The sequence below is a fragment of the Schistocerca cancellata genome, chromosome 1 (genome assembly GCF_023864275.1).
Source record: "Schistocerca cancellata isolate TAMUIC-IGC-003103 chromosome 1, iqSchCanc2.1, whole genome shotgun sequence".
NCBI lineage: Eukaryota > Metazoa > Arthropoda > Insecta > Orthoptera > Acrididae > Schistocerca > Schistocerca cancellata.
In genome coordinates, this window is record NC_064626.1 from 1215664144 (window position 1) to 1215680515 (window position 16372).

A 16372-nucleotide genomic window follows, 5' to 3' on the forward strand; every position below is an offset into this window, starting at 1 on the left:
GCACTGTACAGTGGCTTGTGGAGTAAATATAGTGACACAAAGTTAGTGAGTACTCTAGAGACGCTTTGAAGGATGTTCTCTAAAAGCTTCTTCTGGTCTATTAAATGTAACCAGGCTGTGTGGTTCCACTTCACCACACTAAACAAGAGTGACAACTGTTTGAAAATGTCCTTCACTCCTACGGGCGAAACGCCGGAAGACAACCAAAGAAACGTCAGCAAAGTAAAGAACGAAAGATGCGCCGCCAATTAGCATGATAATTCATGTAATAAGGAGACGGGGTTCCGCACGGAGCAACCACGACTTCTTCCTCTAGTAGCCATGTTTCGGCGGAGTTTCTCTATCTTCAGTACATTTTCATTTATTCTCTTAGAATTACATATTGATGTTCACAAGTCTGTTTGATATCTGCAGCACAGCTGCAATTGTTGCCTTCCAGTACGTCATTTTTGTGTCGATCTCTCGTTTTCGTGCTTTTGTGCCGGCCGCGGTGGTCTCGCGGTTCTAGGCGCGCAGTCCGGAACCGTGCGACTGCTACGGTCGCAGGTTCGAATCCTGCCTCGGGCATGGATGTGTGTGATGTCATTACGCTAGTTAGGTTTAAGTAGTTCTAATTTCTAGGGGACTGATAACCACAGCAGTTGAGTCCCATAGTGCTCAGAGCCATTTGAACCATTTTTTTTCGTGCTTTTGTAGGGTGTTTGAGCGGAGCCACAAAAACTTATACGTCTTCACAATATAACTAATTATGACTTAAGTGAAAGCAAACATGCCATCTTTATGTGATTTGGAGGATAGCTGCCGATGTGCAGAATAGAGTATTTCCCTAAACAGAAGTAACAGCATTTTTCGTGCTAACATTTCTTTAGTAGTAAGGACCATTTTCATTATTATCAACGCTAATATTTCTTTAGTAGTAAGGACCATTATCATTATTATCAATCGCAGAACAAGCACAGATTGGTAAAGGTCCTTCCTTCTGATTTCTCAATGCCTTATTGTCTCCGGCCGTAAACGTACTTGTTGTACCAACATACTTACTATTGTCAGCTTTTCACCTTCCATTAGGTCATCGTGTCAGGTTTTTCCTAGCTCTTAGAATCCAAAAAAAGAACTACTTTGATCCATCTATCATCAATTCATCTGGTTACATGTCTTGTCACCCTCCATTTGATTTCCATTACAGTTTTGATTTACTATGGCACTGTGTAGAGAGAGGATCTGATAGCTCTAATCTCATCAGATGAAATAAACAACTTAAACAAACTATTACATTTTCAAGAATGATTCTATCTACATTATTTAATTGTATTCGTGTATTTATTTATTTATGATAACATTATTTCATTTAAAATTTTATGGCTACTACGAAGTTAAAAATTTTCAAAATAAAGTTCAGTGACAACAATGACCTGAACTTTACTTCGGAAGTTACAGGTTTGGATCCGCTGAGGTAATAGACGAGAGATTTTATATGAAACGATATGTAAATAAAAATATCATTAAGCTATCATCATCGTCATCATAATTTAAGACTGATTATGCCTTTCAGCGTTCAGTCTGGAGCATAGCCCCCCTTATACAGTTCCTCCATGCTCCCCTATTCAGTGCTAACATTGGTGTCTCTCTATCTAGAAGGAATATTCGTAAAGTTCTCAATCACCATGAACTAATACTAGGGACATATATCCTTTGTTAAGATACACGTCTTCTTTCCAGTCCGTCCCCCGATTCTTAAAACTGTGCTGTAAGACCAGTAGCTGACAGTGTGTATTACCATAAACTGACGGGAGGAGGAGGTATAACCGGAAGTGACGTCATGATCATGTGATCGGAATTGCCTTCATTTTGGATCTTAGAGTCGGCCAGTGTGGCCGAGCGGTTCTAGGCGCTTTAGTCTGGAACCGCGCAACCGCTACGGTCGCAGGTTCGAATCCTGCCTCGGGTATGGATGTGTGTGATGTCCTTAGGTTAGTATTAAGTAGTTCTAAGTTCTAGGGGACTGATGACCTCAGATGTTAAGTCCCATAGTGCTCAGAGCCAATTGAACCATTTTGATCTTAGAGTATATGACAAGCCTCGATAGCTGCAGCTGATCAGTATTGTATGGAAAATGTCAACATGGCTTCCTCCTTCAGGGATTAGGAAGTAAGATGGGCCCTACGGACGAACACTTTGGTTTGTTGTTATTATTGGAAAACCTGAACAGTCTTATAATTAGCACTGGTAACATAACTTTCACCAAAAATGATATGCTCCTTAGGAAGAGGAATTTAAGTGTGTTTAAGCCCATTGCAATACCGTTCTTTGACAACAATATGGTGATTAAAATCCGTGATTAAGTAGGCTGCCAAGCACAATCAGAAGATAGGCAGTCTGTAACGTTAAAGAAAGACATTTGTGGCGCATAATTACTTACGTGGTAAATTCTCCACGTTCATCTCTGTGAGACACCGCGACAGATGAAGCTACCGTTTCTCGTACAATAAAGCAAATGGTTCAAATGGCTCTGAGTACTATGGGACTTAACATCTTAGATCATCAGTCCCCTAGAACTTGGAACTACTTAAGCCTAACTAACCTAAGGACATCACACACATCCATGCCCGAGGCAGGATTCGAACCTGCAGTCCCGCGGTTCCGGACTGAAGCACTTAGAACCGCACGGCCACCGCGGCCGGCACAATATAGCAATAACTGTTTGAAAAGACCTGGTTTCATGTAGTAACGGTCCATTTTAATAAATTAATATAGAAATGTAAGTGCATAATCCTTAAAAGTATTTCACTGATCATAGTATAAAAACTGAAATACGATAATAACTGTACTTTTCAAAGGTATAGCGATACCACGTCCTTGCTCTAGTACCGGCTAGTAATGCAGAGGACCGGTGTAATAGAAAGCTCCGTAACGGGGTCAGCTCAGCTACATGGGGCCAAAAGAGAAAATTCTGAAGTAAATTAACCAGGGAAATCCGCGTGCAAGCCGACAGAGTGACGTCCAATTGAAATACTTGCAGCATCCGAAGTGCAACATCCGGAAGACACGTGCTGTTATAACTGTTATTGTTATAGTGGGCATTCAGTGACGGCTTATGTTGTTAATGCTGAAAACTGTAGTGATAAAAGCGCTTGTCTCATCACTACACTGGAAATACTGCTCGTAATTTGCACCATACAGTACCCGTGTAACGCGTTTCTTGCAAGACAACTTGGAACTCGCTATAAGAAGTCCTTTTTCCTGCAATAGGCTATATTTTTTATTTGAAATAAGCACTTATCTCGTTGACAGATGACTAATTGGCCCTTCGGCGCGGTCTCAAGCGACATGACGCGAAGAACATAGTATAGTGGTCCATTTCTCAATCATATGGCATGATCCGCACATCGATGTACACATCCCAACGTTTAATGGCGTCCCGTTCTACAGTCAGAACGAATAAGCGGATTCCATATCCGGGTCTACTCAATCTACCATCACACGTGGTGAAATAGGTCAATGTATATCTCAGCACTGATTCTTAGTTTGCCACCAGCCTTTCGTATGATTAGTTTTATGTGGTCGTTCGACTTTAAATCGCACCGTACGCATATTCCCAGATATTTAATGGGTCTCACTGCTTCCAGGGACATTGGGTTTCATCACTAGTTCATTACTGCTTTATGTTAGTCATGTGCCATTTTATTTGACTCATGGGGCCGAATTAGCCCTGTTTCCAGGTAATACAAACATTGTTGTGAAACCGAGCAAATGTTATTGTGGAAGTTACTGACTAGTTTTGCACACATGGGCTAGCTGTAAACATCGAAAACACACAGCTCATCCAGTTCCGTGCTGTCAAATACACTCCTGGAAATGGAAAAAAGAACACATTGACACCGGTGTGTCAGACCCACCATACCTGCTCCGGACACTGCGAGAGGGCTGTACAAGCAATGATCACACGCACGGCACAGCGGACACACCAGGAACCGCGGTGTTGGCCGTCGAATGGCGCTAGCTGCGCAGCATTTGTGCACCGCCGCCGTCAGTATCAGTCAGTTTGCCGTGGCATACGGAGCTCCATCGCAGTCTTTAACACTGGTAGCATGCCGCGACAGCGTGGACGTGAACCGTATGTGCAGTTGACGGACTTTGAGCGAGGGCGTATAGTGGGCATGCGGGAGGCCGGGTGGACGTACCGCCGAATTGCTCAACACGTGGGGCGTGAGGTCTCCACAGTACATCGATGTTGTCGCCAGTGGTCGGCGGAAGGTGCACGTGCCCGTCGACCTGGGACCGGACCGCAGCGACGCACGGATGCACGCCAAGACCGTAGGATCCTACGCAGTGCCGTAGGGGACCGCACCGCCACTTCCCAGCAAATTAGGGACACTGTTGCTCCTGGGGTATCGGCGAGGACCATTCGCAACCGTGTCCATGAAGCTGGGCTACGGTCCCGCACACCGTTAGGCCGTCTTCCGCTCACGCCCCAACATCGTGCAGCCCGCCTCCAGTGGTGTCGCGACAGGCGTGAATGGAGGGACGAATGGAGACGTGTCGTCTTCAGCGATGAGAGTCGCTTCTGCCTTGGTGCCAATGATGGTCGTATGCGTGTTTGGCGCCGTGCAGGTGAGCGCCACAATCAGGACTGCATACGACCGAGGCACACAGGGCCAACACCCGGCATCATGGTGTGGGGAGCGATCTCCTACACTGGCCGTACACCACTGGTGATCGTCGAGGGGACACTGAATAGTGCACGGTACATCCAAATCGTCATCGAACCCATCGTTCTACCATTCCTAGACCGGCAAGGGAACTTGCTGTTCCAACAGGACAATGCACGTCCGCATGTATCCCGTGCCACCCAACGTGCTCTAGAAGGTGTAAGTCAACTACCCTGGCCAGCAAGATCTCCGGATCTGTCCCCCATTGAGCATGTTTGGGACTGGATGAAGCGTCGTCTCACGCGGTCTGCACGTCCAGCACGAACGCTGGTCCAACTGAGGCGCCAGGTGGAAATGGCATGGCAAACCGTTCCACAGGACTACATCCAGCATCTCTACGATCGTCTCCATGGGAGAATAGCAGCCTGCATTGCTGCGAAAGGTGGATATACACCGTACTAGTGCCGACATTGTGCATGCTCTGTTGCCTGTGTCTATGTGCCTGTGGTTCTGTCAGTGTGATCATGTGATGTATCTGACCCCAGGAATGTGTCAATAAAGATTCCCCTTCCTGGGACAATGAATTCACGGTGTTCTTATTTCAATTTCCAGGAGTGTATATCCCACCTCCTATTAACCTAGTATACCAACAAGAAATAATAAAGTAGAAAGTTTCAAGTTCTTAGGAGCGCATACAGATGAAAACTTAAACTGGGGAAGCCATAGGTTCGGCTACTTTTGCCATGTGAAATTTTGCCAACTCTGCGGATTTAGAGGTCAGTGCATTAAAATATTTTGCAACTTTTAATCCACTGATTTCTTATGGGATAATATTCATGTCTAACTTCTCACACAGGCAAAAAGTATTCATTGTACAAAACAAAATAATTAGGTTTATGTGTGAGTTTCACACAAGCGAGCAGCTGGAAATATTAAACACAGCCTGACATTTGATATCAACAACCTACCTGAGTCTAAGAGTAACTGAGATATTCACAAGTACAACACTAGAACGGAAAAAAATGATCTGCATTACTTTTTAGTGAATTTAACTTTCGCACAGAAGCGGGTGAAATGCATAGCTATTAAACTGTTTGAACAGATAACCATGGATACGAAATGTCTGACAGGTAAGACAGGTGTTACAAATTTAAATTGAAGATGTTTCTTATGAACAACACCTATGCCATAGAGTGAAATAATTATTCATTTTTGCAGAAAAATCCTGTAAATGGACAGCATTTAGCCACACTCACTCACACACACACACACACACACACACACACACACACACACACACACACACACACACACAAGAACTAACTGTTCGGCACTCGTGTACTCATACGATTTCCCGTCGATTTATGAGCAATACGTTACGTTTAAGTTGAGAGACTACTTCTGATCCCTTCCACAAGACTTGACCCTCGGCAGTTCTTCATGTATTTCGCTACAGTTTTGTAGTGTTATACACTCCTGGAAATTGAAATAAGAACACCGTGAATTCATTGTCCCAGGAAGGGGAAACTTTATTGACACATTCCTGGGGTCAGATACATCACATGATCACACTGACAGAACCACAGGCACATAGACACAGGCAACAGAGCATGCACAATGTCGGCACTAGTACAGTGTATATCCACCTTTCGCAGCAATGCAGGCTGCTATTCTCCCATGGAGACGATCGTAGAGATGCTGGATGTAGTCCTGTGGAACGGCTTGCCATGCCATTTCCACCTGGCGCCTCAGTTGGACCAGCGTTCGTGCTGGACGTGCAGACCGCGTGAGACGACGCTTCATCCACTCCCAAACATGCTCAATGGGGGACAGATCCGGAGATCTTGCTGGCCAGGGTAGTTGACTTACACCTTCTAGAGCACGTTGGGTGGCACGGGATACATGCGGACGTGCATTGTCCTGTTGGAACAGCAAGTTCCCTTGCCGGTCTAGGAATGGTAGAACGATGGGTTCGATGACGATTTGGATGTACCGTGCACTATTCAGTGTCCCCTCGACGATCACCAGTGGTGTACGGCCAGTGTAGGAGATCGCTCCCCACACCATGATGCCGGGTGTTGGCCCTGTGTGCCTCGGTCGTATGCAGTCCTGATTGTGGCGCTCACCTGCACGGCGCCAAACACGCATACGACCATCATTGGCACCAAGGCAGAAGCGACTCTCATCGCTGAAGACGACACGTCTCCATTCGTCCCTCCATTCACGCCTGTCGCGACACCACTGGAGGCGGGCTGCACGATGTTGGGGCGTGAGCGGAAGACGGCCTAACGGTGTGCGGGACCGTAGCCCAGCTTCATGGACACGGTTGCGAATGGTCCTCGCCGATACCCCAGGAGCAACAGTGTCCCTAATTTGCTGGGAAGTGGCGGTGCGGTCCCCTACGGCACTGCGTAGGATCCTACGGTCTTGGCGTGCATCCGTGCGTCGCTGCGGTCCGGTCCCAGGTCAACGGGCACGTGCACCTTCCGCCGACCACTGGCGACAACATCGATGTACTGTGGAGACCTCACGCCCCACGTGTTGAGCAATTCGGCGGTACGTCCACCCGGCCTCCCGCATGCCCACTATACGCCCTCGCTCAAAGTCCGTCAACTGCACATACGGTTCACGTCCACGCTGTCGCGGCATGCTACCAGAGTTAAAGACTGCGATGGAGCTCCGTTGCCACGGCAAACTGGCTGACACTGACGGCGGCGGTGCACAAATGCTGCGCAGCTAGCGCCATTCGACGGCCAACACCGCGGTTCCTGGTGTGTCCGCTGTGCCGTGCGTGTGATCATTGCTTGTACAGCCCTCTCGCAGTGTCCGGAGCAAGTATGGTGGTTCTGACACACCGGTGTCAATGTGTTCTTTTTTCCATTTCCAGGAGTGTAGATTTTGGTACGTGTGAACGTACGATATTGCACCTTTAGATGGTAATATGGGAGGCTGTTAAATGGAGATAACATTCTACACTGTTGTGCGGAACATAGGATGAAAATGAAATAAAAGTTAAAAAATAGCCGGCCCGATGCGGGAAAAGGATTACGGCCAACAAATTTAATTTGCCTGTGGACCTGAACATAAAAAAGACTGTTTGCTTCTTGGAACTGTAAGGATTAAAAGAAAGACATTAACACATAGTTGATTTGTTATGATCTGCTTGATCTGTCTAGAACAGCGAGTGCGAGACAGCAGGACTGCTCTTGTACTTTTGGAGGCGTGCAGTTGCACAAGAAAGTGATGCATTTATTTAAGATGTCGCTCTGTGACAGTGGCGATGTTGGAACATTTGTGCGGTGAGATATTCCTGTGGAGTCTGGGGATAAGCGGCTTCGCATAATGTGTTGTTGTGGTCTTCAGCCCTGAGACTGGTTTGATGCAGCTCTCCATGCTACTCTATCCTGTGCAAGCTGCTTCATCTCCCACGACGTACAGCTGCCTACATCCTTCTGAATCTGCTTAGTGTATTCCTCTCTTGGTCTCCCTCTACGATTTTTCCCTCCACGCTGCCCTCCAATACTAAATTGGTAATCCCTTGATGCCTCAGAACATGTCCTACCAACCGATTCCTCCTTCTAGTCGAGTTGTGCCACAAACTCCACTTCTCCCCAAATCTATTCAGTACCTCGAATGGTTCAAATGGCTCTGAGCACTATGGGACTTAACATCTATGGTCATCAGTCCCCTAGAACTTAGAACTACTTAAACCTAACTAACCTAAGGACATCACACAACACCCAGCTATCACGAGGCAGAGAAAATCCCTGACCCCACCGGGAATCGAACCCGGGAACCCGGGCGCGGGAAGCGAGAACGCTACCGCACGACCACGAGCTGCGGGCTATTCAGTACCTCCTCATTAGTTATGTGATCTATCCATCTAATCTTCAGCATTCTTCTGTAACACCACATTTCGAAATCTTCTAGTCTCTTCTTGTCCGAACTATTTATCGTCCATGTTTCACTTCCATACATGGCTACACTCCATACAAATACTCTCAGAAACGACTTCCTGACACTTAAATCTATACTCGATGTTAACAAATTTCTCTTCTTCAGAAACGCTTTCCTTGCCATTGCCAGTCTACATTTTATATCCTCTCTACTTTGACCATCATCAGTTATTTTGCTCCTCAAATAGCAAAACTCCTTTACTACTTTAAGTGTCTCATTTCCTAATCTAATTCTCTCAGCATCACCCGACTTAATTCGACTACATTCCATTATCCTCGTTTTGCTTTTGTTGATGTTCATCTTATATCCGCCTTTCAAGACACTATCCATTCCGTTCAACTGCTCTTCCAAGTCCTTTGCTGTCTCTGACAGAATTACAATGTCATCGGCAAACCTTAAAGTTTCTATTTCTTCTCCATGGATTATGATACCTACTCCGAATTTTTCTTTTGTTTCCTTTATTGCTTGCTCAATATACAGATTGAATAACATCGGGGAGAGGCTACAACCCTGTTTCACTCCCTTCCCAACCACTGCTTCCCTTTCATGTCCCTCGACTCTTATAACTGCCATCTGGTTTCTGTACAAATTGTAAATAGCCTTTCGCTCCCTGTATTTTACCCCTGCCACCTTTAGAATTTTCTAGAGAGTATTCCAGTCAACATTGTCAAAAGCTTTCGCTAAGTCTACAAATGCCGAAACGTAGGTTTGCCTTTTCTTAATCTACCTTCTAAGATAAGTCGTAAGGTCAGTATTGCCTCACGTGTTCCAACATTTCTACGGAATCCAAACTGATCTTCCCCGAGGTTCGTCTTCTACCAGTTTTTCCATTCGTCTGTAAAGAATTCGCGTTAATATTTTGCAGCCGTGGCTTATTAAACTGATAGATCGGTAATTTTCACATCTGTCAACACCTGCTTTCTTTGGGATTGGAATTATTATATTCTTCTTGAAGTCTGATGGTATTTCGCCTGTCTTATATATTTTGCTCACCAGATGGTAGAGTTTCATCAGGCCTGTCTCTCCCAAGGCTGTCAGTAGTTCTAATGGAATGTTGTCTACTCCCGGGGCCTTGTTTCGACTTAGGTCTTTCAGTGCTCTGTCAAACTCTTCACGCAGTATCATATCTCCCATTTCATCTTCATCTACATCCCCTTCCATTTCCAAAATACTGCCCTCAAGTACCTAGCCCTTGTATAGACCCTCTATATACTCCTTCCACCTTTCTGCTTTCCCTTCTTTGCTTAGAACTGCGTTTCCATCTGAGCTCTTGATATTCATACAAGTGGTTCTCTTTTCTCCAAAAGGTCTCTTTAATTTTCCTGTAGGCAGTATCTATCTTACCCCTAGTGAGATAAGCCTCTATATCCTTACATTTGTCCTCTAGCCACGCCTGCTTAGCCATTTTGCACTTCCTGTCGATGTCATTTTTGAGACGTTTGTATTCCTTTTTGCCTGCTTCATTTACTGTCTTTTTATATTTTCTCCTTTCATCAATTAAATTCAATATTTCTTCTGTCACCCAAGGATTTCTACTAGCCCTCGTCTTTTTACCTACTTGATCCTCTGCTGCCTTCACTATTTCATCCCTCAAAGCTACCCATTCTTCTTCTACTGTATTTCTTTCCTCCATTCTTGTCAATTGTTCCCTTATGCTCTCCCTGAAACTCTGTACAACCTCTGGTTTAGTCAGTTTATCCAGGTCCCATCTCCTTAAATTCCCACCTTTTTGCAGTTTTTTCAGTTTTAAGCTACAGTTCATAACCAATAGATTGTGGTCAGAGTCCACATCTGCCCCTGGAAATATCTTACAATTTAAAACCTGGTTCCTAAATCTCTGTCTTACCATTATATAATCTATCTGAAACCGGCCATAAGATTTTTTTTCCTGCCTGGCAGGTAGTATATCGTGCTGTAAGTCTACAGTCTCGTGTTATTTGGAATTCGTTTTAATGTTTGTCGAAATGTAGGAAAAACTACGAGCAGTCACTTTTTTATGATAATGTATTTTGCCTTTACCGGTATCAGGCTGGTTTGACCACCTTCAGACGACGTCTAGTTGAAGCTGGAAGGTGATATTTTGTTTGTGATTTAGCGGAACCAACGATTGTGGAAGTAAAAGATCTGGTTGTGGTGACAAACCGGTCAGTAACGTAACCCGACGTCTAACCTAGGCTGGAATGTGGCAGTTTGGTTGTGAGTGGGCAAAGTCAATGAATGTTAAAGCAAAAAAACCTGGTTTTTGTGACAGATTAAAAAATAGCTTAGCCTGAGGTGTAGGGTAAATTGTGAGTTTGTTGTAAGTTAGCGAAGCCAACGAATTTGAAAGTAAATAACTACCTAAAGTGCCTTGGACTCCGCAAAGATGTCAATACATACCTTCTCCGCACAATTGTCACGAACTCCTTCTCCGCACAACTGTCACAAACCCGCAGTGGCGCGCTGAGACTGTGTCGGCCACAGTATCCGGTGGCTGGCAGACAGAGAGAAAGCGATTCCAGATAACACATGCCCTGCTCTCCTAACCTGCACTAATCCCTCTGTTATTCACACTGGGTACAAACCGGTTGTACACCCCACGGAAGGCGGCGCGAGGCTCAAAGAAGGCGGCAGGAAACCCCAGAGCAACAAAAGAATACAGCCTGACACTTAACCAGTTGCTCTGTCTGACCACAGCTGTTTCATATCGGTATTCTTCCAAGCTTCCGGGACATGTTTCTGAAGGATCACCAGGTCACTGCTTTTTCTACCCGCACGGCAAGAATACACACCCTCTGTATCGCGATGATGAGAGGCTGAAGACACGTAAGGAGATCAACGATCACTTTAGCACTTACACACAGAATTTTGTCTGTATCTCATTATAGCGTTTTCCGGAAGGCGTCTTGGGGAAAATTTAACGATAAATTAATTTGTGATATTCACAAAACTGTGAGCTTAAATGCTCTCATGACGATTTCGGGTGTACTCTCTTATAATGCGTGTCATGTATTGCTTGCATTTGTGCCCTTAAATAAAGTTTCATTCCGTTCCCATTTCCAATTTATTCATCTACTTCTATACTGCAGAAAGAACGGCTATTGGTAGGCCTCCATAAAAGCCAGCATTTATCTATCTATCATATGTATAAGGGATATGCAGCTGTTGATATTAGCAAGTTAAGTAAATCTCTTTAATATTAATGAAAAAAGCATTACAAAGTGGATAAAATTTTGAAGAAATTAACGTTATTGTTTTCCGAGACCCGAGTTCGAGTCTCGGTCCGGCACACAGTTTTAATCCGTCAGGAAGTTTCATATCAGCGCACAACCCGCTGCAGTGTGAAAATCTCATTCTGGAAGCAAGTAGAGATGTAATTCATGGGAGGAAAAATGTTCAGAGAGAAATCGCAGCTTCGTGTTGCTGCCCCACGGACCCCAATAATACTCAGCAACATTAGCAACCACTTCACATCCAGTGCTACATAAAGGCTTCCTATATACCTTTCACGTATTACGGTATTCAATTATATGCATGCATGACATCTACCGTTCTTGTATTCGATATTTTTCCTCTGGCTTTTCTTATCTCTTCAGATCCATCAGAGGACTTACTTGTTCCACCTACCACTCATTCGACCATTTTTATGCCTCGTCTAACTCCTTTTCATTTTAATTACGGACACAATTACGTCTTCCAGTCCAGTCTCTTCCTTGATCCATCTTTTCCTTGTGTCTCGTAACACTTGCCAGCATGCATTTCTCCACTGCTTTCCAATGTCATAAGTCAAAACAAACAGTAGACAGTAATTGTAAACACGTCTTTTGGGACGTATCGTGAGCCTAGTTGTGGAAACCATATTTGGGTCACCAAAAGCATGCCAAGCTACTTTTACTTTCCCCTTTCTCCTTCTCCTTCTTCTTCTTCTTCTTCTTCTTCTCATGCAGTCAACCTAGTCTTTTCCTTTAATTGCACCAAACACAGAAACTCACAAATTGATTCTATGACTTTGTTGTTCGTTTCTATTATTTTCTTTCCGGCATTTTGATTATGTATTACGAGTATTTGTACTTATTATAACTAGCCTTCAGTCCTACCTTCTAACGTGCACTACTGAGTTCTTTAATTCTTTGTTGATATTTTGCGCCCAGTCAGTTGTTTCATCACAATGCAACATACATTGTTTCTTTTGTCTTGTATATTTTTGCGATACAATTACATGGGCATATCACAGTGCCGTAACCGGGGAGCCAATGGCTATCTTAAGATTAGAGGGACGTTCTAAAAGCGGCATAAGTTGTCAAACACTTGAATGAAATCTTCCCTCTGGAGATGGGTGTGCGGTGATATGAAACATTCTGGCAGATAAAAACCGTATGCCGGACCGAGACTAGAACTCGGGACGTATGCCTTTCGCGGGCAAGTGATCTACCACTGAGCTATCTAAGCACGACTCATACCACTGCTCATATCTGTACTTCCGCCATAGCCTCATCTCCTAATTCGAAGCTCCAGGTATTGGAGGAAGTAAAGTTGTGAGAACAAGTCGTGAAACGTGCTTGGGTAGCTCAATGGTAGAGCACTTGCCCGCGAAAGACATACGTTCCGAGTTCGAGTCTCGGTCCAGCACGTAGCTTTAATGTGCCAGAAAGTTTCAGTCAACACTTGATCTCCAAGACAGTATGTCAGTTTTACATTGTCCCTCAGTGTCTTGAACCGAATGTGATTGCATGTTTTTCAAGAGACCAACGGGATAGGTATCTTGAATATATATAAAAATTCACTTTAATTCTATCAGGACGTGTCTAGGAGCAATGCGTTCCAAACCAATAAATACATTGTTACAGGAAGCTACGCTGGATGGAAATTGATGACGGATATATCCCTCCTAAAAATACGTTCTCCGATTGACCATAAAACGATACACGAATTCGAAAGATTGTCGTGTGGATAAATGAATGACATGCCCAGGCCACGGAAATACAGACCAGCTTCTTAAAATTAAAGGAAATTTTACCCGATCTCCGCTGTATACGAGACTGGAATGGAAGGGAGAACCGGTAGAGGTACTCAAGGTACCCTCCGCCACACACCGTCAGGTGGCTTGCGGAGTATGGATGTAGATGTAGAACGTATCCTAATTCCTGTTACCAAAAACGAAATAGTGACAACGGCCGACGTTTTCTACAAAAACCATTATCCGGAGAACAGCAGTTGGCAAAATACTGCGATAATAATAATTTCCAGGAGTCCTTCGAGGCATATACTGATGGCTCCAAAAGGACAAGTAATGGCGCAGTGGGTTCCGCATTCCCTAGTTCGAGCTCTGGTCACAAACCACTGATTTCACTTTCCAGTGAGAGTTCTAGTTTTTCTATCAAAGTTACAGTTGTCCCTGCACCTTTACATTAGATCAATAACTCGCTGAAAACAAAATATTTTGATCCAGAATGAGATTTTCACTCTGCAGCGGAGTGTGCGCTGATATGAAACTTCCTGGCAGATTAAAACTGTGTGCCGGACCGAGACTCGTTCCGGCAAAGGTCCCGAGTTCGAGTCTCGGTCCGGCACACAGTTTTAATCTGCCAGGAAGTTTCATATCAGCGCACACTCCGCTGCAGAGTGAAAATCTCACTCTGCAAACATCCCCTAGGCTGTGGCTAAGCCATGTCTCCGCAATATCCTTTCTTTCAGGAGTGCTAGTTCTGCAAGTTTCGCAGGAGAGCTTCTGTTAAGATTGGAAGGTAGGAGACGAGGTACTGGCAGAAGTTAAGCTGTGAGGACGGGGCGTGAGTCGTGCTTGGGTAGCTCAGTTCGTAGAGCACTTGCCCGCGAAAGGCAAAGGTCCCGAGTTCGAGTCTCGGTCCGGCACACAGTTCTAATCTGCCAGGAAGTTTCAAAATATTTTGATGTTAATGGATTGTCCACGATACGCAAGCCACAGCCTTTCTCAGAAAAACTTCAGTATTTGTAACGGATATTATGAAAGGTCGAAAAAATTACAATTTTTATGGGTTAAGGAACACGTTAACGTTAAATACAATGAAATCTTCAATGCCCTATCGAAGACACACATAAAAATAAAAAACTAACGCAGTCACACCTGTAGAAGATCAAGACGCCAAAAGAGAGACGAATATCAAGTATCTACGCGCAGTAAAGAAAAATGTTATGTAACAGCACAGCCGTACATTCCCTCGAAGTCCTGGGTGCATATACATCAAGATAATGAACTGATGCCACAATCCACATGAGATTTAATCACTGATCATCTTCACAGAATACAAGTACGAAATACCTTTACTGTAGGAGATGCAAATCACAGGTTCTGTAGGAGATACAAATCACAGGTTCTTCTTATGTAAGCTTGTACACAAAACAGCAAACTGAATTCTTACAACAGTCAAATAGATGTCATGACCCATTACCGACTAATATGTTAATTCTTATCCACCGAAATAATTAATTTCAAAAATAATTATGTATTTTTTAATAAAGTAGCTCTGAAGTCTGTCAAGTCATAATTTCTTAAACACAGAGGAACAGCTGTATGACCAGCAGGAAAAAAATTAGTCTGCTTAGGTCTGGGTCCTTTACGTCGAGAGATAGCCAGGCCGTGGCGTGGAAAGTCGTTTATAAGCTGCAGCGTGTACGAACTTCACCGGTTAATCGTCGTACGCATGTGAAACGCGCAATAATCAGCTCACAAACGAGCCTCTGCGTGTTATAGGTTATTAAATACTAAGTTGACTGCATCAGAAAGTGGTTTACACCGACGTGGTCGTTAATAATGTGAATAATCCCAACCGCGAGTGCAGTTCTCTGTTTGTTACGTGGCACTGCGTTATTTCGCTATAAAGTGCAGCATCATTCGAGTTAAATTTCATTTCAGAAGATAGCTGACAATTAGTTATCAGTATATTGTGTCATATCAGTTATATCGCGCTAGATCAACCATCCACATAAATCGCGTATTTTGGCATTTTGCACTTTCCGAAAAGGACGTTTCGGCGTCCACTTGAAGTGATGTAGAGATGGCCATGGGAAAAATAAATCAGGATTGCTGAAGTGAAACTTGAACGCTGCTCCCGAGCACAGAAATCCACTTTTTAACCATTGCTCTACCTCATTCAATAGTCCATTACAAACATATCTTGGGGAGCGCGTTTTAGGTACGTGCCAGTATAGGTATATCCAGAATAATAATTTGAGTTAAATGCTACTAAGAGAACCATCAAACGGCTACTTATTTGACAGCTGACTAACACAAACTTTCGCTGCATTCGTATTGGTGTAATGAAATACTGATTTTTTTTTACCTAACATGACTAGGTGAATCAAAACTTCATTCGTATATTGATGTTATTATTGATCACATGTGCCATATGTTCCTTTCGCTTCTAATGATTCAGTCACAAGTATAGTTACGTTTTACGAAATCTCTTCGCTACAGCAACATTCGCCAGGTGTGATAGTAGGATCATGCAAAGAAATATTCCATTCTTGACGGCTACACTTGTTATTCAGATTATCGTTATCTTAACATAGCATAACTTACTGTCACTTCTTAAATTGATGGCGGAAGTTTTACAAACTGTCAGAGACCTGATAGAAGATCCATAATGTTTAAATTAAGTTAAAATGTACATCATTTATCTAACACAGCGTTTATGAATATACTTGGCAATTTTAGTTTTCCTTGCTAAAAGTGCGTTAAACATGGCGCGAACGCAGGCATCGGGGTACTCGACAGATCAGGCTTAATATTGTTTTGAATGTGTGTATAA